The 24,388-nt window shown below is 42.5% G+C and overlaps 2 protein-coding genes across 2 annotated transcripts in view; one reads left to right on the top strand and one right to left on the bottom strand.

The window, feature by feature from the left end:
- LOC115464537 (zinc finger protein 845-like) overlaps window positions 1-24,388 on the top strand; it is a 924,208-nt gene that overhangs the window by 754,463 nt on the left and 145,357 nt on the right. The window lies entirely within an intron of this gene.
- The window catches only part of LOC115466398 (oocyte zinc finger protein XlCOF6-like), a 131,684-nt gene that overhangs the window by 77,812 nt on the left and 29,484 nt on the right, over window positions 1-24,388 (bottom strand). The gene's annotated exons all lie outside the window — the stretch shown is intronic.

Genomic DNA, 24,388 nt, shown 5'->3' with positions numbered 1-24,388 from the left:
AAAGTAGCAGTGTGTGCAAAGTAAAACGAGACCACCAATGACTCCAAGAGGGGGCCTGGCACCAGCAAGCTTGCTTCTCCCAGGTCTGTCTTCCCTGCTCCAGCATGTTGCGTTAATGCAATCATCCAGGTCCCGGCACACAGGACCAAGAGAGGAGATCACAGACCGAGGGACTGACTCACACAGGAAGGTAAGGAGGAAGGCAGGTGGGTGGGGGTGGCAAGTCAAGAATGTGTGTGTGTGGGGGGGGGGGGGGGACCTGCTTAAATATGGTGTCGAAGGCAACAGAGATGTCCAAGGTAACCAACAAAATTTTTTCCCTTATCGAAACCAGCCTTGACACCATCAAGAAGAGAAATCAATAATATAGGAGTAAGGGGTGCATTAGCAGAGCTCTATGGATACTGCAAAATAGGACTGAGGTACACTGGCAGAGCTGTGTGTAGGTCCTGAAACCAGACCAGTGGTATCAAATATTCAAATGTTTCTCCTTAGGCAATTTATTATCCAGGAATGTGGGCCAGTATCAAAGGCTTTCATATAGTCAATCCATGCTATACTAAGATTTCTGCTTTTCTTAGCACTGGCCAAGATGGCTTTACTCAACATTAACTGATCTTTTGTTCCATGAGCTTCTCTCTTATTGCCCTACTGCGTTATTACCAAGATGTTATTGGAGTCTATATAATCATATAATCTATTGGCATTTATTAAAACAAAAAGGAGGAAATATTTTTCACTCAACAAATAGTTAAGCTCTGAAACTCTTTGACGGAGGATGTAGTAACAGTTAGCATATCTGGATTTACAAAAGGTTTGGACAAGTTCCTGGAGGAAAAGTCCATAGTCTGCAAATTCTCCAAATGAGTTATTTTTGTGCATCCCAAGACAATAATGAGCTTCACTCCTAAGATAAGGAATGTGGAGGATGATCTCAGTCTCTCAAATTTACTGCTAACACTCACTGTAGTACTTGCATTGTGCCAAAGAGAACTTCTTTCTGGAGTTAATAAGATGTAATATACAGGCAGCTTATCCAGATGTACTTAGAAGAGGGGTTTTTTTTATTAAGCCTGTGGTACCCAAAACAATAGAAAATATACCGTATTTTTCTGCAACGTTTTCTTAGTCTCAGGTAGCAATTCTTGGTACTTGAGGATCAACACCTCTATAGTCAATTCCGTTCTGGTGTTACTCGCTTTTCTGGCAGCCTCTGTAAGTCATTTCATTCTTTTGCAGCTCAGCTTTGCTTCTGAAACGTTTGTCACATTCAGAACATTTAAATAGTTTGTCTCCCCTGTGAGTCACTTTATGCTGTTGCAGCACACCTTTCCTTTTGAACCACTTATCACATTGAGAACATTTAAATGGTTTGTCACCAGTATGAATCCCTTCATGCCATTGCAGTGCACCTTTCCTTTTGAACCACTTATCACACTGAGAACATTTAAACAGTTTGTCTCTCATGTGAGTCACTTTTGGGCTCATTTTCAAAAGAGAAAAACACCCAAAAAGTAGCATGTCTGCATGTGGACGTTTTTCTCACAAAATCATCCAAATCAGCATTTTTAGACATTTTTCTCTGAAGTTCGCCAGAAGTGCGTCCAAACCTCAATGGAGGTGTGTCAGAGGTGTGTTCAGGACAGAACTTGGGCATTCTTAAGACGTGGAGGGGCATAATCAAACAGGGCGCCCAAGTTTTCCTGAGGACATCCTCGCAGAACATCCTGGTGAAGGGGCGGGGAAACCCGTATTATCGAAACAAGATGGGCGTCCATCTTTCATTTCGATAATACGGTCAGGAAAGCCCACATCTCCACATTTAGGTTGACCTTAGAGATGGTCGTCCCCGGTTTTCAGCGATAATGGAAACCGAGGACGCCCATCTCAGAAACCACCAATTCCAAGCCCTTTGGTCATGGGAGGAGCCAGCATTTGTAGTGCACTGGTCCCCCTCACATGCCAGGACACCAACCGGGCACCCTAGGAGGCACTGCAGTGGACTTCATAAATTACTCCCAGGTGCATAGCTCCCTTACCTTGTGTGCTGAGCCCCCCCAAACCCACTACCCACAACTGTACAACACTACCATAGCCCTAAGGGGTGAAGGGGGGCACCTACATACTACTACTACTATTTATCATTTCTATAGCGCTGCTAGCCATACGCAGCTCTGTACACTTGAACATGAAGAAAAATCCCTGCTCGACAGAGCTTACAATCTAATTAGGACAGACAAACAGGACAAACAAGAAATAAGGGAACATTAAAGTGAGGATGATGAAATAAGGGTTTTGAACAAATGAATAAGGGTTAGGAGTTAAAAGCAGCATCAAAAAGGTGGGCTTTTAGCTTAGATTCGAAGACGGCCAGAGATGGAGCTTGATGTACTGGCTCAGGAAGACTATTCCAGGCATATGGTGCAGCAAGATAAAAGGAACGGAGTCTGGAGTTAGCAGTGGAGAAGGGTGCAGATAAGAGAGATTTACCCAGTGAACGGAGTTCCCGGGGAGGAATGTAGGGAGAGATGAGAGTGGAGAGGTACTGAGGAGCTGCAGAGTGAATGCACTTATAGGTCAATAAGAGGAGCTTGAAATGTATGCGGAAATGGATAGGAAGCCAGTGAAGTGACTTGAGGAGAGGGCTAATATGAGCATAACGACACTGGCGGAATATTAGTCGTGCAGCAGAATTTTGAACAGATTGAAGAGGAGAGAGATGGCTAAGTGGGAGACCTGTGAGAAGCAAGTTGCAACAGTCTAAGCGAGAGGTGGTAAGAGTGTGGATGAGGGCTCTGGTAGTGTGCTCAGAAAGGAAAGGGCAAATTTTGCTGATATTATAGAGAAAGAAACGACAGGTTTTAGCAGTCTGTTGAGTATGTGCAGAGAAGGAGAGGGAGGAGTTCAAGATGACCCCAAGGTTACGAGCTGATGAGACAGGAAGGATGAGAGTGTTATTCACAGAAATAGAGAATGGGAGAGGAGGAGAGGTTTGTTTAGGGGGAAAGATAAGAAGCTCAATCTTGGTCATGTTTAGTTTCAGATGGCGCTGAGACATCCAGGCAGCAATGTCAGACAGGACCCCCTAGTTATCTTATGAGGGGACTCATTCAGGATTTATAGAATGTCTCACTCAATATATGTCGTTGTCTAGTATCATGCCTATTCCCCAGAGAGAAAGGGGGTATACTGCTTACTCCCATACCTAAAAATCAGACAGCTAAGACGAACGAGGTAACTAAGTACAGGCCTGTGGCTTCTATAAAACTTCTGGTTAAAGCTATGGAGGGGTCTGGTGGCTCATCATTTACTTACAACATTCTTCATTACTCTCAATCAGGTTTTAGACCAAAATATAGCACTGAGACAGTGTTAGCCACATTGAAATCTGAGCTTAGAAAGGAAGATAGTCAGGGAAAGAGGGTTCTAATACACCAGTCCTGATATATCTCACAGATATTTCTGAAGAGATGGTTATGGTCCAGCCTAGCTAGACCTAGTTTTATGTCGGATATTTTCAAGTTTAATATGTTAAACCCCACCTTTTGCAGTTTTCACCTGAATTGCTGCAGCAGGCGTTTAGTTTCAGTTTCTCTCTTTCTCTCTCATCAAAAACATGTTTTCTGAATTAATTTTATTAAAATTTGAACAAGTATAACTACAACCGTAAACAAGGACATAAAAGTGAAATTGGCATTACAGCACATTCAGCCTGCTGTAACTGAAGTCGATAAGTAAGTGTCTCATACCTTCCACTTCTGAAGTCTTAATGGTAAGCCTGAAGAAGAAAGTCATTGTTCATATTTATTCCCCTCCTTCCCTTTCACTTCTTCCCCTGTTCCTTCTACCCTCTCTAATGTCATTGTAATTGATTCATCAGTACATTGTAAGCCACTTTTTGAGTCTGCTTTATGTGGAAAAAAAGTGGGGTATAAATGTTCAAAAAATAAATAAATATGTCAAGTGCATTTGATACTGTAGATCATGACATAATGTTAATTCTACTTGACTTGTTTGGCATTATTGGGGCAGTCTACAAATGGTTTCATGGTTTTCTAAAGAGCAGATCTTAAAGAGTGAAGATATCTGGGTTCCTTCTCTTTAGAATGGACTCCTGAGTGTGGGAGCCCCTAGGGTTAAAAGATTTCACCGATTCCATTTAATTTTCTGAAGGCTCCACTAGGTGAATGGCTTGCGGATTTAGGATTGTGCCCCCTTTATATATATACCGATGATGTTACTATTCTCATTCCTTTTGAAAACGATGTTTCAAATGTATTAGCAGATACAGGGAACAGACCAGATACGATGGAGATGTGGACTGCATCTTTAAGTTGAAACTTAATAGGGAAAAAAAATTGTTTTTATCTGTTAGCAATGTTAGCAGCCATTTCAATATTGCCTTGACTAATAGTTTCAAGGTTGATAATGATGTTTACACAATTGATTCTAGTGTAAAGATATTGGGAGTGATCATTGATAATCATCTAACATTTGAGCAGCAAGCAATGGCCATAGTCACTAAGGGCTTCTTTTACCAAACTGCGTTAACGACTCCCACGCTTCATCGGCATTGCTGAACCAGGAATTGCCAATGTGGTTTAGCAAAAGGAGCTCTAAGTTATTAACAGTTTATTAAAATTTGATATACTGCCAGGTCTAAATGGATCACGGTGCTTTACATTAAAATTACAAATATAAAAAGAATGGAAAAGAATGCCAAACTTCATATAGAAAAGACCTATATCAGACATACTAAGAAATCATTCGTATTAAAATAAAAACAGCAAAAATAATCAGTCACAGACTCATCAGTATACTTTTGTCCCATCACTTAAAGAAACATCAAAAGCAGTTATAAAGAAAGGAGTTTTCAATAAAATCTTAAATTTCTTGAGATTCATTTCCTGCCGAATATCTTTATGCAGGTTGTTCCATAATGTAGGTGCCAACCAAAAAAAAAAAAGCACTTAGAGCGAGGAAAATCCCAATGAGCTTAATTTATTTATTTATGACATTTATACCCACATTTTAATGTACAATTTCGAGTTCAATGTGACTAACAAGAAGTCATTACAAACGACAAAACAAAACTCATAAACCAACACTTATCAATAAGGAAAAAAATACATAAAGAATTCAATAATAAAGCATACAAGAGAGAACGGAAGGGGGGAGATTAGGCACCAGAATCAATTAATATGGAGCATTGTCCTAAAATCACGATCTTAATGTCCTGGCTGGAGAATATGGGATAGCTAACTGACTCAAGTAGGAAGGAGAACATTCAAAATATGTGCTAAACGTAAAATCTTTAAAAGAATACAAAAGCGAACTAGCAACCAATTATTATGATCATGTTTTCTGTGGTACAGTGGGTTTCTGGTGGGTTTTGAAGGGCTCACATTTACCACCACAAGTGTAACAGGTGGGGGGGGGGGGGGGGTGGGCCTGGGTCCGCCAAGTGCAGTATCCACTAAAACTGCTCCAGGGACCTGCATACTGCTGTCAGGGAGCTGGGTATGACATCTGAGGCTGGCATAGAAGTTGGCAAAAATATTTTTTAGGGTGGGAGGGGGTTAGTGACCACTGGGGGAGTAAGGGTAGGTCATCCCCGATTCCCTCCGATGGTCATCTGGTCAGTTCGGGCACTTTGTTTGAGGCTTGGTCGCAAGAAGAAATGGACCAAATCGGCCAAGTGCTCGTCAGGGACGGCCTTCTTTTTTCCATTATTGGCCGAGGACGCCCATATGTTAAGCACGCCCCAGTCCCGCCTTTGCTATGCTTCCGACAGCCTCAAATGTCATACCCAGCTCCCTGACAGCAGTATGCAGGTCCCTGGAGCAGTTTTAGTCGGTACTGCAGTGCACTTCAAGCAGGTGGACCCAGGTCCATCCCCCCCTACCTGTTACACTTGTGGAGGAAACTGTGAGACCTCCAAAACTCACCAGAAACCCACTGTACCCATATATAGGTGCCCCCTTCACCTGTAAGGGCTATGGTAGTGGTGTACAGTTGAGGGTAGTGGGTTTTGGGGGGCTCAGCACACAAGGTAAGGGAGCAATGATGAGATGTGTACCTGAGAGCATTTTATGAAGTCCACTGCAGTGCCCCCTAGGGTGCCCTATTGTTGTCCTGGGATGTCAGGGGGACCAGTGTACTAAAAATGCTGGCTCCTCCTACATTTCAATGGCTTGAATTTGTGCATTTTGCACTTGGACATTTTTTCCCCCAAAATGGACCAAAAAACAAAACGTCCAAATCACAAAACATTTTTGAAAATGACCTTCTTTCCTATTAGGATTTTACACATCATATTCAAAATGCCCCTCCACGTGCACTTGTAGATAGGCATCGCTGCTGAAACTTCTATCACATTCAGAACATTTAAAGGGTTTGACTCCTCTGTGAGTCACCTTATGCTGTTTCAGATCACCTTTCCTTTTAAAGTATTTATCACATTCAGGGCATTTAAATGGCTTGTCTACTGTGTGAATCACCTTATGCAGTTGCAGATCAGCTTTCCTTTTGAACCATTTATCACATTCAGTGCATTTAAAGGGTTTGTCTCCTGCATGAGTCACCTTATGCAGTTGCAGCGCACCATTACTTTTAAAGCATTTATCACATTCAGAACATTTAAATGGCTTCTCTCCTGTGTGAGTCACCTTATGCCTTTGCAGATCACCTTTTCTTTTAAAGCCTTTATCACATTCAGAACATTTAAATGGCTTCTCTCCTGTGTGAGTCACCTTATGCTGTTGCAGCTTACGATTAAAAGTAAAGCATTTATCACATTCAGAACATTTAAATGGCTTCTCTCCTGTGTGAGTCACCTTATGCTGTTTCAGATCACCTTTCCTTTTAAAGCATTTATCACATTCCGAACATATAAATGGCTTCTCTCCTGTGTGAGTCACCTTATGCTGTTGCAGCTCAGCTTTCCTTTTGAACCATTTATCACATTCAGAACATTTAAATAGTTTGTCTCCTGTGTGAGTCACCTTATGCTGTTTCAGATCACCTTTCCTTTTGAACCATTTATCACATTCAGGACATTTAAATGGTTTGTCTCCCTTGTGAGGCACTTTATACCGTTGTATCTCACCTTTGTTTGTAAAACATTTATCACAATCAGAACAGTTAAATGGTTTGTCTCCTGTATGAGTCATTTTATGCTGTTGCAAGTTGCTTTTCTGATTGAAACATTTATTACATTCAAAACATTTAAATGGTTTGTCTTCCGTGTGAATTATTTCATGCTGTTTTACCTTAACTTTACTTTTGAACATTTTATCACATTCAGAACATTTAAATGGTTTGCTTTCTGTGTGAGTTATTTTATGCCGTTGCAGGTTGCTTTTCATAAATCCATCATCTGTTGGATAAAAATGAGAGTATGATATTTAATTTTACCACTATGGAAAAGGACATATCTAAGGAAATATCCTGATATGATTATTTGAAAAGAGATTTGCTTGGCTAAGGTTTACTATCAGGCTCATTTTCAACAGAAAAAAACGTCCAAAAAATGACATAAGTGTGCATATAGAGGTTTATCTCACCAAGAGGTCCAAATCAGTATTTTCAAAACCTATTTTTAGACATCTTTCTCTGAAGTCCGTCAGAAGGACGTCTACATCTCAAAGGGGTACGATCAAGGCGAGACTTGGGTTTAGACATCTTTCAGCCATAATGGAACAAAAAAAAACGTCCAAGACTAAGATGTTTTGAGCTAGACCTGATTTTATAATGAATAGCTGCAGTGGGAATTGAACCCACTTCCACAGGATCAAAGTCTACTACCCTAACCACTAGGCTACTTCTCTACTCCACATGAGGTGCCCCAAATGACCAGATGACCACTGGAGGGACTCAGGGATCACCTCCCCTTCCTCCCCTAAATCACAAAACATTTTTACAAACAGCACTTTCAAAAGGAAAAGGTAGACTTTTTTTTTAAAGAAAATTAACGTTCCTGTTCTGATTTTGGATGTTTTTTGTATGTCAAATCCATAAATGCCCCTTGTGCATTTGACTTGCCCAAAGTCACAAGGAGCAGCAGTGGAAATTGAAACCATGTTGCCAGGATCAAAGCCCGCTGCACTAACCATTAAGCCACTCCTCCTCTGTTTTGGATGTCTTGCATTTGGACATCTGTTTGTTCGCAAATGGACCAAAAAAAGGACATCCATAGCATTTTCGAACACAAAAGATAGACGTCTATCTTATTCAAAAATGCCCTTCTTTCCTGTTCAGAATTTGGACGTTTTTGTAAAAGTCCAAATTCTGATTTAGACGTTCTATCGAAAATGCCCCTCCACAACACATAACAGAAAGCAGTGTTGCTTGAACACAGGAACAGGTAGACTACAGCACATAAACAGAGAATAACAGAGCATGACCAATCTCATCCTGCTGGTCCTGTATAGGTCATTCTCATCTCCAGTCTCTGCAATGACCCTTCACAGATTACAGTCACTGTACAAAATTTTATTCAACAACCTAATGGACACTGGGATGTTTTTGGGATCTGGGTCTCAGAAGGTCAAGTCTATGTTCTTTCAATTTATTTATAAATTCATCAGAATTCATTTGCTTCAAGATAAATGTAAGATTCACCCATAATCCCCCAGATTCAATATAACGTAACTTATGTTGCGTGCACAAATCCTATCGCCAATCAGCACTGATAATTGCCACTTAACAAGCAATTATTGACATTGACATTAATTACAATTTACACGCACAATGAGATGTATGCAAATTCTAAGTCGCATATTTGAAAAGGGCACGTGGCCATGGGCATGGAATGGGCAGGCCGTGGGCATTTCTAAAATATATGCACATTGTTACACCCGGTCTGGACCTAATTTAGGTGTCAGCATTTATACCAAGTTTTACTTGGCATAACTGCACTTGACTAAATTTAGTCGCACGGACGGGCGATCGGCGTATTCTATAAACTGTGTGAAAATTCAGGCTTATTCTATAAAGTACTTTATAGAATACACCTAGGCGTACTTTGTTTGGCGCCGATGTTTTAGGCGTGATCCACTAAGGGTAATTTTATAAGTCGCCTAGCTGTGAAGGTCAAACAGGTGCCTATCTGAGCCTATTTCTACAGCATATAAATGGAAATTCTATAAACTAATTGTTCACAGTTACACACTCATTGCATGCGTCAATATTTTGATATCCCCAAATATGTGTGTAAATGCCAGTATTCTGCCTACACACTATTTGCTTATCTTATATAGGGAGAAATTTGGTCTTCCTTGCTAATTTTCTTTCCTTTAGTTGCTCCAGAACAGTAACAATTGCCACCTAATCTCCGCTAATATTCCGTAGATCCATTCCTTCTAAACAGGATACCTTTGTGTTTATCTCACACATGTATGAATTCCATTACCATTTTCATCTCCACCTCCCGCTGGAGGGCATTCCACGTATCTACCACCCTTTCCGTGAAAAAATACTTCCTGACATTACTCCTGAGTCTGCCCCCCTTCAACCTCAGTTCATGTCCTCTAGTTCTACCACCTTCCTGTCTCCGGAAAAGGTTCGTTTGCGGATTAATACCTTTCAAATATTTGAACATCTGTATCATGTCACCTCTGTTTCTCCTTTCCTCCAAGGTCTACATGTTCAGGTCGGCAAGTCTCTCCTCGTACAGTTTGCAACGCAAATCCCAAACCATTTTTGTAGCTTTTCTTTGCACCGCTTCCAGTCTTTTTACATCTTTAGCAAATACTACTACTACTACTTAACATTTCTAAAGCGCTACTAGGGTTACGCAGCAGCTACTAGGGTTACGGCCTCCAAAGCTGAACACAATACTCCTAGTGGGGCCTCACCAACGACTTGTAGAAGGCCATCAACACCTCCTTTCTTCTGCTGGTTATATCCCTCTCTATGCAGCCTAGCATCCTTCTGTCCACGGCCGTCGCCTTGTCACATTGTTTCTTCACCTTCATATCCTCCGACACCAACACCCAAAGTCTCTCTCCTCTTTCATATCCTCTGACACCAACACACAAAGTCTCTTTCCTGAGTCGAGCATACTAATCTCTCACGTCCGATCCGGTATCTCTCTTTTGGGTTTCTGCACCCCAAATGTATCACTCTACACTTCTTGGCATTAAATTTTAACTTATATACTGTTACAGAAACCAGATAAAGCAATAACAAACCAAACAAATAACAAATAAATATTTAAACCTTTAAAATAATTGTGTTTTTTAATAAATTGTGCTCAGTATTTTTGGTGTATTACATAAGACCTGAAGACTCGAGATGTGTAATATCACCACACCACCATCATCGCACCCCTAACTTCACTCTCTATTAATATAATTTCAATAATTATATCAATCTCAGTGAAAAATTGAAAAAAGCTACATAGCTTTTTATGGTTTAAATATTTATTTATTTGTTTAGTTTGTAATTGATATATCTGGTTTCTGTAACAGTATTATAGATTGGAAACCAAAATTGTACTAAAACCCAGAATATTTAGAAAAATTAAATTTTAACTGCCAGACCCTCGACTATTCTTCTAACTTTTGGAGATCCCTTCTCATCGTTTCTACTCCCTCCAGGATATCCATTCTATTGGCTATCTTCGTGTCATCCGCAAAAAGGCAAACCTTTCATTCCAAACCTTCAGCAATATCTCTCACAAATATATGAAACAGAATGGGCCCCAGCACCAACCCCTGAGAAACTCCACTGCTCACCTTCCTTTCCTCCAAGCGGATTCCATGATTTACCACCACCCTCTGCCACCTGTCGGTCAACCAGTTTCTTATCCAGTTCTTCACATTCGGTCCTACGTTCAGCCCTTTCAGCTTAGTCACGAGTCTTCTGAGGGGGACCGTATCAAAGGCTTTGCTGAAATCCAAGTAGATTACAACTAGTGCACGTCCTTCATCCAATTTTTTGGTCACCCAGTCAAAGAAGTCAATGAGATTCATTCGGCAGGATTTTCCTTTGCTAAAGCCATGTTGCCTTAGATCCTCCAACCTGTTGGCTTCTAGAAAGTCAGCTATCCTTTCCTTCAGCAGCGACTCCACTATTTTTCCTACCACCGACGTGAGACTTACTGGTCTGTAGTTTCCCACTTCTTCCCTGTCTCCACTTTTGTGAAGAGGGACCACATCAGCTCGCTTCCAATCCCGCGGAACCTCTCCCGTCTCTAAAGATCTATTAAATAAATCTTTAAGAGGTCCCGCCAGGACCTCCCTGAGCTCCCTCAGTATCCTGGGATGTATCCCATCCGGCCCCATAGCTTTGTCCACCTTCAGATTCTCCAGCTGTTTATAAACTCTTTTTTTTTAAACCATTTATTTTATTATTTTCATATATAAACATATCAGAGTGTAAAACATTTCTAATACAACCATATTGCTAATCAAATTTCCAGAACTGTTTCACATTACTAGTTCCTTTCTTCCTTTGCAAGAACCCCCCCCCCTCCCCTCTTCTCTCCACCCCTCCCCTGCCGCTCTAGCCCACTCATTATTATCATGTACTTTACTATCCTGAATTGTACTGGGAGGATAATCATTGTTCATAAAGCTTCCAAATCTTTTGATGCTGCACTAGACGGCCAGTCCGTAGTGCTGTAAGTTTTGACATGAGGCAGATATAGTCCAGTTTCTGCAAGACTCTCTGAAGGCCCGGCAGTGACGGTTGTTTCCAAGCTGCTGCCAACACCAGCTTGCCTGCTACAAACAATTGTCCAGCAAACTGATGCATTGGGTTTTGGATTCCTTTAGGTTTAAAGTGTAGCAAACAATGGTCCATCTTCATTGGGTAGGTCACCCCAGTGACCTCAAACAGAAATTTCAAAAGCACAGCCCAGTATGCCTGAGTGTGTGTGCAAGCCCACCAAATGTGGAACATGTCTCCTATAGCATCGCAGTGCTGCCAGCATGTAGCTGAGCTTCCTCTAAACATCTTTGCAATGCGATGTGGGGTGTAATACCAGCAGTATAATATTTTGTGTCCATTCTCAATCATGGAACTAGAAATCGAGACTTTAAGCAAAGATCTAAATGCTACTTTCCACTGCTGGAAGGTGTATGTTTCCCCCAAAGCTTCATTCCATTTAGCTAAGTAGTGTTCTACTGGGTTGGAATATAAAAGTAGTGCTTCATAAAGTCTTGATATACTGTCCTTACCTCCCCCTCTCACCATGCCCAGTTCTATCTTGGTTTCTGATAGACTAAGCTCATCCTTTGCCCTTCGCTTTATAATAAAGTCTTGCACTTGGTAATACTGGAAGGCTTGTAGAGGGGATAGCCCATGCTCTTTGCAAAGCTCTTCAAAAAGTATCGTCTTACCCTCTTCCCACATTTGGCCTAACGTACATAGTCCCATATCCTCCCAACTACAATAGGCCCTGGTTTGCCCACTTGGTGCAAAATGAGGAGCAAATCTAAGATACATGTGCCGATAGCTGTTTATAAACTCTTTCTTCTATAAACGGAGTAGTATCCACTCCATTCTCAGATATTCCATCGGCAGCCAACCGCGGTCCTTCTCCAAGATTTTCCTCCGTGAATACTGAAGAGAAGTAATTGTTTAGCACGTTTGCTTTATCTTCATCACTCTCCACATAACCATTCTCATAATGTTTCAGTCTCGCAATTCCATTCCTCTCTTTTCTCCAATATATATGTTAATGCATAACTAATACTGAGCTTCTTATCTTTCCCCCTAAACCCACCACGCCTCTTTCCCCATTCTCTATCTCTGTTGGATAACACTCTCATCCTCCCTGTCTCATCAGCTCATCACATTGGAGTCATCTTTGACTCCTCTTATTTCTCTGCACATATCCAACAGCCTGCTAAAACCTGTTGTTTCTTTCTCTATAATATCACCAAATTTGTCCCTTCCTTTATGAGCACACCACCAAATAATGCATTAACACATATCAACTAGTACAACTTTGTGCAATCGTATTCATTTCGAATAACAAACGTCTTTTTTTTGTACCTTCTTCATTAAACCTCCCCCCCCCCCCCCCTCCTTTGCATCCCCCGGTATGGCTTCTGTGCACTTACTCTCCCCCTCAGTCTCTGTTGCAAGTATATAGTCCAAAGCTGTCCACTCCTGCGCCTTCTTGTTGTATCGACCTTCTTTTCAATCCTTTAACTTTTCAAGTTCCATCAGGATTTTAAGTTTCATTATCCAACTATGCGTCGAGGGTCCCACATATTTTTTCCAGTGTGCCGCTATTACTGTTTTGGCAGCCGCCAACACACTCTTTTCACTCTACATTCCCATTTCAGACCTCTTTTGTTTCCCCAGCCCAGCAAACACCATTTCGGGTCCATAGGGAATGCACTTTTCAAAACTGAAGTCAATTTACTAGTTATTTCCTCCCAAAACACTGCAATACAGGTGCAAGCCCACCATATATGAAAGTAACTCCCTTGTTCCCTTCCACATCTCCAGCATTCATCTGACGCTGTGGGATACATTTTTTTCACCCTGTCTGGTGTATAGTATCATCTACTTAGCATCTTGTAGGCATTTTCCTTAATAAGTACACATGTTCCAATCCACATCAGACAAGTTGAAATTCCCAACAGTAGCACCTTCCCTTTCATATCAATCTTTTGAATATCTTCTATCAGATCCTTGCCTATCTTTTCCGTTTGTGCCAGAGGTCTGTAGATAACCCCCGTGTGGATACAACTTCCATCTCCTCATTCCAGGTCGATCCATAAAGTTCGATCCATCCAGTTCAGAGGAGTTGGTTCTGCACTCTTACCAGCAGTTGAATACTGAGAAAACACTAGCCTCAAAATAAGCCTATAAATGCCCTATGCAGATTCCCTTTATGCCAGAATCTCCATAACAATGCTAGATGACTAGGCCCCTCAACCCTTCCATCATATTCCTTAGAATCAAGACACTAACACTAGAAAATTCAAGTGTCATTTTCTGAAAACATAACCAGTTCATGGCCAGTCTTGTGCTGCCAATTCGTATACACTCAGTAGACCATTTTCTCTAATAGAATTATGTGTCCGTGGAACAAACAGCTCTGGGTTGGTTCTGAACTGCTCTGGAGGAACTGAGGAAATGAAAATGAGCAGGTAAGACCACATCTCTCAATCCTTAGCATTCCTCCAAACAAGAGGGAACTACCATAGCAGTGACCTTCACGAGGGTGGGACATCCGTACCCGTTGTCAAAAGCGCAGCAAACAAGGGTGTCTTTACCGCTGGAAACCCTATGCCAGCTCAGAGCTGGCGTTAGGGTGTCTACACAGGCTACAGGCCCTGAGACTCAGGTTCTCCTGTTCAGCCATGTCAGAGAGCAGCTAAAAAAAGGCAACTAAAAACTCTGTTTCACTTCTGCTTCTAACTTTTCCCACCGTTCGGAAAGGGAAAACCAAGAAGAGCCCCTGCAACTCGTGCACAGCCCTGATCTGGAGTGTCCCAGGAAAAGCTCCGATCCATCATGCACAGATCTCTGCTGTAAGCAAAGGAGTCATGGCACCTCTTCCTCCTCCTTCCCTATTTTTCTGTTCAATCAGTATTAAAATGTTTTCTATTTTTATTTTCTTTACATGGATTTTGCTGATCTTAAATTTTCTCTTCTCGGTATTACTGTTCTTTCTTGTTTTTATTCTACTGAACTTGTTGAAGTGGAGTGGAGGAGTGGCCTAGTGGTTAGGGTGGTGGACTTTGGTCCTGGGGAACTGAGGAACTGAGTTCGATTCCCGGCACAGGCAGCTCCTTGTGACTCTGGGCAAGTCACTTAACCCTCCATTGCCCCATGTAAGCCGCATTGAGCCTGCCATGAGTGGGAAAGCGCGGGATACAAATGTAACAAAAAAATAAATATTAATATGCAATCCATAAGACAGTTTTATAATCATGGATAATAAATAAAATAAAAAGTAAGTTTTATACTTGCCTGTTACAAGAGGGTGAGTCTGTTCAGATGTCTCTGATTCAGGATGATCCATGAAGGGGATTTCCTCCTCTTGTTTAATGCTCAATGAGAACACAGACGTTACAACTGGAAAGCCTGTGATGAGAAAATAAATACGACTAGGAGTATTCAGTGTTCCCTAATAATCGTATATTAGAAAATGAATTTTGAGTTTCTACATCTTTGATGATGTTGACCCATCTCCTGTGATCTGAAAATGCAAAACCCTTTAACTCCAAAACATTCACTTACTCGTGCTGGGGTCGACCATTCTTTCTTTTCCCTCCATTTCACATTGTTGTGCAATAAGGAACTGAGTCACCCCATTTTTGTATACCTTACAGTGACTTCTTTATTTAAATTCACGTTCTTGGTTTTTAAAATACCAAATGGGAATGCTCCAACCAATATGAACCATTTTGGGACTTTATATACACCTCCCAGTAAAGGTGGTGGAGATGAAGACTGTATCAGAATTCAAGCAAGCTTGGGACAAGTACATAGGATCGCTAAGGGAAAGGAATGGATAGTAGATGGCCTGGATGGATGGACAGACTGGATAGGCCATTTGCCTTCATTTTTATATCTTTCTATGCTTCTATCATCCAGGTAAGGTTGAATAGAACGTATCAATTTCAAGCATCAAGTGAAAATCTGAGTTGACCTCTATTCAGATACTTTCTAGATAGGGAGAAGCACAAGGCACGGTTGCCTTTATTTTCATTCCTCTTAGCCCTCATGATATAGCTTTTGGCAGAACATCTTAGAAGGAATGCAGATATTGGACAGATCATTAGAAGGGATCTGGAACCAAAGGTTGCCCTGTGTGCTGATGATGTCTTGTTTGCGATTGCTAACCCTAGGTTCTCCTTGCCAATATTGATGACTGAAATGTACGACTTCTCTAGGATTTCTTGCTTCAAGGTGGACATGACACATCGGAAGCTCTAGAGGTTTGCTTGAGTAAGGAGGAAGAAGGTGAGCTGAAGGATGCTTCTCCCTTTATATGGGCAACTGAGTGTCTCATGTACCCAGGGGTAAAGAAAGCAGTCAATCCTATGAGTATATACAGACTGAATTATTCTCCTGTGTTAGGCGACAAACCTGATGTGGTTTGGACGGGAGGTAAACGTGAAGAAGAACATTGTGCTTAGGTTGGTTTAAGTTCTCTCACTGGAAAGTCACAGCAACATTCTTAAGGTGCTGCAAAAGCATCATTTGGGGTTTATTTGGAAATGATACCCCCAGAGAATACAATGGGGACTATTACATTAGCCAAAATTGATGGATGGACTGGGTGTGCTAACTTGGTGGATACTGCAGAGCAGCTCAAATACTTGTCGAATGGACATCAGGAGGCAATGGGTGCAGCTAGAGCAAAATATGGCCTTTGGCTTACTTTGGTCACATACTTCAACCTCTGGGAATTAGCAGGGTAACAAAAACTCCTTTTATCTAATGTAAGATGCTTATCTAGAATGGTGTAAAGATGGAACTGGTGTGGATTAAGAAGGTTACTCAGTGGGATTCTCTAAGTTATGAGGCCTTTGGGCCAGGGTCATCTTGTGAAGCTTATAGAAGGTGGCACAAAAAGGACTTTTATAGAATGGGACAATTAATAAAAGAAGGAGGTGAGCTAGTCAGTTTGCTGAGCTAAAAGAGAAATATGAATTGGGGTCAGAGACTTCCTGTATTATATACAAGTTATGCACTATAATTTGCATCATGAGCTGCAGATATATCTTGGAGCAAAGACAATCCCATATGAGGAGGTCTTGAAGAAATCTGGAACAAAGAATCTGCTTTCCAGGCTGTGTGAAGCATTAATGGCTCCACCTACAGTATTATTAAGCCTGCCTACCTTAAAACATGGGAAGCCGTTGGGAGGAAGTGACGTCACGCGATCAAATGGCTGCCTAGTCTTGTAGCTCCTGCGCTTCCCCAAGTTCTATTTGCTTTATCCGCTACCATCGGGATTTTCTTTTGCGTTTTCAGGACTTGCCTAAAAGTGGTTGGTACAGAGCTGAGCTTGTGGTGCCAAAATGAGTAAGTTGGCTGCTTCTCAGCGCAAGGAGAGTGAGTGCTGTTCGGCGCGCCAGCAGGCTAAAGGCCACTCACGCCACATGTCGCCCGTGGCGGGTGGATCCTCAGAGTCCGACTCGACTTCCCCACTTGCAGGGTCTGCTAGGCTGCTTTCTGCGAAGAAATCGGGGGTCTGCAAGGAATTGGTGAAATGCTTGGATGAAATTAAGGCAGTCATAAAAGCTTCTAAGATGGAAACCTTGGAGCACATGGATGCCATCTGCCTGGACATTAAAGAGCTGGGAGGCAGGGTGGAGTCGCAAGAGTAGGGTTACCATATGGCTCCAGAAAAAGGAGGACGGATTGAGCCAGCCGGGTTTTACTTCCATTGCTTTCAATGGAAAGCAATTGCTTTCAATGGAAGTAATTGAGCCAGCCAGGTTTTACTTCCATTGCTTTTCCATTGAAAGCAATGGAAGTAAAACCCGGCTGGCTCAATCCGTCCTCCTTTTTCTGGAGCCATATGGTAACCCTACGCAAGAGGAACGTGTGGACGAGCAGCTGGAGAGGGCAGAGTCGGTGGATACCCGTATCTCTCAGCTTAGCGTACTGGCGGAGCATCTACAACTTAAAATTGATGTCGAGAACCGTGGCAGGAGAAATAATCTACGGTTTCGGGGGGTTCCTGAGAGTGGAGGATCAGAGGACGTTGTTGGAATTGCGAGACTGATTTGCCGGTCTATTCTGGGGGATGTCTCGGAGGCACTGGATGTACAATTTGATCGGGCTCATAGAGCACTGGGTAAACCCAGGGAGAATCAGCCGAGGGACATCATTGTTTGTTTCTCTTCTTATGCAGTTAAGGAAAAGGTCTGGCTGAGGGCACATCAACTTTCATCTGTGGAGTACAATGATGCCCGGGTCACAGTTTTCCAGGACCACTCGCTATTTACCCTAACCAGAGAAGGGCCATGAAGCCAGTTTTGGATATTTTGGTGAAAAATAAGATTGCCTACAGGTAGGCCTTTCCGTTCGCTTTGTGCTTTAATATCAAGGGAAAGCAAGTGCGGTTCCAGAAGGCGACAGAAGCATGGAAACTTTTGCATGAAGAAGGGCTGGCTGAGTCGTCGGCTTTGCTGGCTGACTTGGCACCCTCCACAAAAGCGAAGTTGCAGAAGTGGAAGAGGGTCACCCACAAGGCCAAGAAATAAGGGGACTAAAGTGGACAATGTGTTCTTAAGTTGCCTAGAATTTGGTTGGGCTTGGTAAAATCAATTGGACTCTGTTCCTGTGTTTAGTAATCAGGAGTTTTGCATTTGGTAGTATTTTGAATATGGTTTGGGTTGTGAAGGGTAGGTGGATGGAAGTTTATTTGATGTATGGCTAGTATTGGGGGGGGGGGGACTGGGGAGGTTGTTTGGTACGGGGCGTGTATTTCTTTTGTGTCCCATTCAGGGCCGTTTGGCGCTGTCTGGTGGGGGTTTGATGATTGAGAGGGGGGGAGGATGTGTGAGTTTTGGGGGCTAAGTGGGGGTAAGTGATGGGCTGGATCAGGGGGGAGAGTTTGTCTTGATATTATGCAGGGGGCTCCTTAAGCTGATGGTGTATGCGGTATGCCTGTTTGGTATAGCTTTGAAATGACTACTGATTTAAATTTTTGTCTTATAATGTGAAGGGCCTGAATTCTCCACAAAAGCGCCAGAAATTATTTAAAGAAATAGTACACTTACGACCACAGGTGGTGTTTCTCCAGGAAACTCATTTGAGAAGGGATCATGAAAAATTTTTAGTACATCCTCAGTATCCCTCTGTTTTTTGTTCATCTGCCATTGATGACTCCAAGAAAAGGGGGGTGGCCATATTGCTTCACTCATCTTTACAGTATCAGGTGGTGAAAGTGAAGCGAGATAGAGATGGGCGTTTTTTGATTTTGAGTGTATTGTTGGGTGAACTAGCAGTAATATTGGCCTCAATTTATGCTCCTAATGAGGGGCAGAGTGAGTTCCTGGCTCAATTGGTAGAACATTTTACCTCTTGTCCTCCGGGGAAGGTTATTATAGGGGGGGACTTTAATGCCACGCAGCACCCGGGGTTGGATAGATCAGGGGTACCATCGGGAGGTGATGTTTTGGTTTCTCAGGCTTTGAATAAATTTGCTAGAGATTTGGGAGTATCCGATGTATAGCGGGTTTCACACCCTGGGGTCCGAGATTATTCGTTCTATTCTTATTCACATAATACATATTCTCGTATTGGTTATGTTTTGGTTGATGTCTCCCTGACTCATGCTGGATGGACGTCAGATATTGGGTCAGCTACATTGTCTGATCATGCACCTATTTGGGTTTCTCTCCCTGCGCTTTGTGGGGAAGAGAGGGAGAGGAGATGGTCGCTGAATATTGCTTTGCTGAAGGAGGAGGAAATTATAGGAGGTTACCGAAAGGTTTTACAGGATTATTTAGAGCTTGATGTTGACTCATGCCCCTCCTTAGGGGTTGTCTGGGACGTGCTTAAGGCGGTTTCTAGGGGTTATTTCCTCCAAAAGTCTAGCTTTAGGGCCAGACAGCAAAGGGCAGAGTTGGCCAGGTGTTTAACACAATTGAATCTTCTAACTGAGAGACATAAATCTTCTCATTCTGTTGCAACTTTGAGGGAAATTCAGACTTTAAGTTTGAAATTCGATCAGATATATTCTGATCAGTTACAATTTTTCAATGATCAACAGAAGCATACTAACTTTGTCTTTAGTAATAAACCGAGTAGGGCACTGGCGGTTAAATTGAGACAGTCTAGGGTTGACAGGACCATTCTTAAAATACGAGATAAGACGGGCAAGATGCTGACCAATTCAAAGCATATCAGGGCTCAGTTCCAGTCATATTATCAATCCCTTTACAGTTCAGACACTGTGACAAATCCTGGAGCGACACAAAAATTCTTGGGGGCCTGCCCTTTTCCTCAGTTAACAGTAGCCCAGAGGGAAGCGTTAGATGGGCGGGTTACAGTTAAGGAGGTTTCTAAGGTGATTAAAGTTCTTCCAACGGGCAAATCTCCGGGGCTTGATGGGTTACCTAATGATTTTTATAAGATGTTCAGGGGGGGAATTGGCTCCTATTCTGACAGAAATTATAAATGAGATTCTAATGGGTAAAGAGTTTCCTCTCTCTATGATGGAAGCATGGACAGCGATCATTCCGAAGCCTGGTAAGGATAAGACAGAATGCGCTCCTATCGCCCCATATCTATACTAAATTCTGATATAAAAATATTAACAAAGGTCTTAGCTAATCGGTTGGCAAATGTCCTGCCACACTTAATTCATCCAGATCAGACTGGGTTCATCCCACAAAGACAGGCAATGGACAATGTTAGGCGAATGATTAATTTGATTCATGTTTCAAAGAAATTGAGTTTGCCAGTTTGTTTATTGGGCTTGGATGCAGAAAAGGCCTTTGATAGAGTCCATTGGCCTTTTATATTCCAAATGTTGGAACGCTTTGGATTTGGGGCAGGGTTTTGTAGATGGATACAGGCTTTATACACTTCACCTAGAGCATGTGTAAGGGTAAATGGGGGTAACTCTCAGATGTTTTCGCTATCTCGTGGGACTCGACAGGGGTGTCCCCTCTCGCCATTGCTGTTTGCATTGGTTATGGAACCCCTGGCAATGTATATTAGGTTGGACCCTAACATCTCTGGCATCCAGGTAGGTCTGCGGGAATATAAGTTGGCGCTTTTTGATTACGATGTGCTTCTCTCTCTGACTAAACCTCTAATTTCATTGCCTAATCTCATGAAAGCATTGTCATTGTATTCTGCAGTTTTGGGATTCCATCTAAATGAGGGTAAATCAGAGACTCTTGCGATTGGAATTTCTCATCAGGTGGTGGCGTCCCTTCAGCAATCCTTCTCTTTTAAATGGGTAAAAGGTGGCATAACATATTTGGGAGTCACTATTACTACTAATTTCTCAGAGTTGTTTGCAGCTAATTATCTGCCTCTCTTGAAGGTTGTCTATCAGGACCTTGAGAGATGGGATACTACAGGCTTGTCTTGGTTCGGTCGAATTGCGGTGCTGAAGATGAACATCTCGCCGCGCCTGATGTATTTTTTCTTTTTTTTCCAATCTTTTATTTATATCATTTTTCACAATTAACATCAATAGCAATAGATCAAGTTTCACAGTGAATTAATACAACTTTGGTATTCTTATTTCGCTGAGACTATGAACATCGATTGCTAAGCAAGATAGAAACCCTATTTACCCTCCCTCCCTATTCCCTCCCACCCCTTAGAGTGTTTGTGTAATTGGTTCTATATGTTCACATTTGCAGATAGCCAAGTGTTATAAAGGTCCCATATCTTCATGTGGTGTGCCAATTGTCCTTTGCGCATTGCGGTGAGTTTTGACATCAATTGGATGTAATTCAGTTTTTCCAGCACCGATGGCAGGTCAGGTAACTGAGGTTTCCTCCAAGCTGCCGCCAATACCAGCTTGCCCGCCATAAACACCTGTGTGGCAAATTGGTGTACATGCTTTTTGACTGCTGGCGGTCTAAAATGTAGAAGACAGTAATCCATGCCCATCTGGTATTGAATGTTTGTCACTGATTTTACAAAAGCCAATATCTTTTTCCAATATTGAGCTGCATGAGTACAGGACCACCAAATATGATACATATCCCCCTCCATCCCGCAGTCCCTCCAACATAGGGCTGAGCCCGAATTATACATTTTCGCCAGTCGGCTGGGAGTGTAGTACCAGCTATATAAAATTTTGTGCCCGTTTTCTACCATAGCGCTGGACACTGATACTCTAAGCAATGATCGGAAGGCCAAGGCCCATTGTTTGGGGTCATATGAGGCCCCAAGTGCAGTTTCCCATCTGTGTGTATAGTACTCTACCGGATAGGTACGAGCTAGTAGCGCTTTATAGAGCCTGGAGACACCCCCTCTCCCTCCTCCTCCCGTCAATCCCTTCTCCAGTTGTGTTTCTTCCAGACTGAGTTCCTCTGCCGCTCTCCGGCTAATAAAATCTTTTGCCTGCCAATATTGAAATGCCTGCAGTGGGGAAAGTTCATGTTCCTGACAAAGTGTTTGGAATGATGGTGTCTGACCTTGATCATGCATTTGTCCCAGCTCACATAGACCCATGTTCTCCCATTCCTTGTATGCTGTGTCTATTCTACCCGGGCCAAACCGTGGGGCAAATCTTAAGTATGTGTGCTTAAAGTACTTGCGCTCCGGGAAAAATTGTTCCCTAATCTTACACCAAATAGTGAGTGGCCACTGGATAATTGAAGGGCTCTTTTTAGTTATTTCCTTAAGCTTATGTATCGGTAACCAGGGTATTGCCCGGAGTGGGTATGGGTCTAGCCAGCTCTGTTCTATACAGGTCCAAATTTTCCTTGTGTCTTGTAGCCAGATTGCCAGAATACGCAGGTGTGCTGCATAGTAATAACTGCGAAAGCAGGGCACCCCCATCCCCCCTCTGTCTTTAAACTGATACATTGTCTCCCGCCGTACCCGTGGTGGTCTCTTCCTCCAGATGAAGGAGAATACCCTGTAGACCCCGAAAAAAGGAGTCTGGGATGGATATTGGGAGGGCCATAAATAGGTACAAGAGCTTTGGAAGAACCACCATTTTTACAGCATTAATCCTACCTATCCAGGATAAATTCAAGCCTTCCCAACGCTCTAGTTCCTGGAATAAGTCCTGCACTCTTTTAGGGAAGTTATTATTAAAGATATCTTCCAGGTGGCGTGGTATGTTAACCCCTAGATACCTAATGTGCTTACTGGCCCATCTATATGGAAACTGCTCTTTCAACAATTTTAGGGTGGTACTATTTAAGTTTACATCAAGAGCTTCTGACTTCTCAAAATTGATTTTAAATCCGGAGACAGCCCCATATGATTTTATTTCATCCCCTATGATCGGGAAAGCTGTTATTGGATCTTTTATGGTAAGCAAAATGTCATCTGCAAACAATAAGATCTTAGTTTCAAATCCCCCCCCCCCCCCTTCAGGCCCTTGATGTCTGGGTTGGCTCTGATTTTAGTCGCCAATGGTTCCATTACCAGGGCAAATAGCAATGGGGATAATGCGCATCCCTGCCTAGTGCCTCTATGGAGTTGAAAAGGTCGAGTTAAAGTCCCATTGATACGAACAGTTGCCTCTGGTGTCTTATATATAAGATGTAACCATTCTACAAATTTCCCCCCCATGCCCACTCTCTTCAAAACCGCGAAGAGGAATGGCCAGCTGATCCGATCAAAGGCCTTCTCCGCGTCAAGCAATAGTATACATAGGGGTGTTTTGGTAATTTGTGCCCCTTGCAATATTTGCAAGGTTCGCCTTATGTTATCAAATGTTTGGCGATGTTGCACAAACCCTGCCTGGTCTTCATGTATGAGTAAAGGAAGACATTTCTGCAATCTGGTGGCCATGATCTTAGAGAATATTTTATAGTCTACTCCAAGCAGAGAGATCGGTCTGTAAGAGCTACATAGTTGGGGATCTTTTCCTGGTTTTGGCAGAACTGTAATTGTGGCCAAGTTCCAGGTGGGTGGTAAACCTGTTGACTCATCTAATGAATTAAACACTTTAAGTAATATGGGGGCTAGCAATTTCCCGAACAGTTTGTAGAATTTATTAGTGAATCCGTCGGGACCTGGCGCTTTATTGAGGGACAGATCACGGATTGTCTGTTCCACCTCTTCCAAGGTGATAGGGACTCCTAGCTTGTGGGCCGAGAGCTCAGGGAGTGTCGGAAGATCGACATCTTCAAGATATTTTGTAATTTCTTCCTGTTCCCCTTCATCTTCTGGGCTATAAAGAGCCTTATAATATCCCCTGAATGCTGATTCTAAGAATTCATTGTTTGAATGGATATTGCCCCCCTCATCTCGTAAGCCCCCTATCAAGTTCCTGCTAGTTTGTTGTGCTAGTTTGTGGGCCAAAAGCCTGCTGGGCTTATTGCCAAATTCAAAGTGTGTCTGTCTAACTCGTTGTAATTTTTCCGCCAGGTCTGCTAATTCAAGGTCATGTAATTGATTACGAAGTTCAAGCACCCGTGCCCTGCGGCTAGAGAGATCTAGATCTATCCCCTGATGTAATTCTGCCTCGGCTGTAGCCAACTGTTGGCGCAATTCAGTTTTTCTAGCACAACGTGTCTTCCACACCCGCGATCGCAGTGCTATTAAATGGCCCCGAATGACAGCCTTGAGCCCTTCCCAAACAGTGGTTGGCGACACCTCCTCATTATCATTAAACTGAATATAGTCTTTAATATATTGTTCTATTTGGGAGATATTAGCTGGATCTATCAGCAATGCGTCATCCAGGCGCCAAGTTCTTTTTTTTTGGTGCGGTCCCTGCCCTGTAAGTTGGAGTGTCACCGGTGAG

The sequence above is a fragment of the Microcaecilia unicolor genome, chromosome 3 (genome assembly GCF_901765095.1).
Source record: "Microcaecilia unicolor chromosome 3, aMicUni1.1, whole genome shotgun sequence".
In the NCBI taxonomy this organism is placed as follows: Eukaryota; Metazoa; Chordata; class Amphibia; order Gymnophiona; family Siphonopidae; genus Microcaecilia; species Microcaecilia unicolor.
Note: the sequence above shows the minus strand (reverse complement) of the source record. Positions and strands in the feature narration are given on the sequence as shown.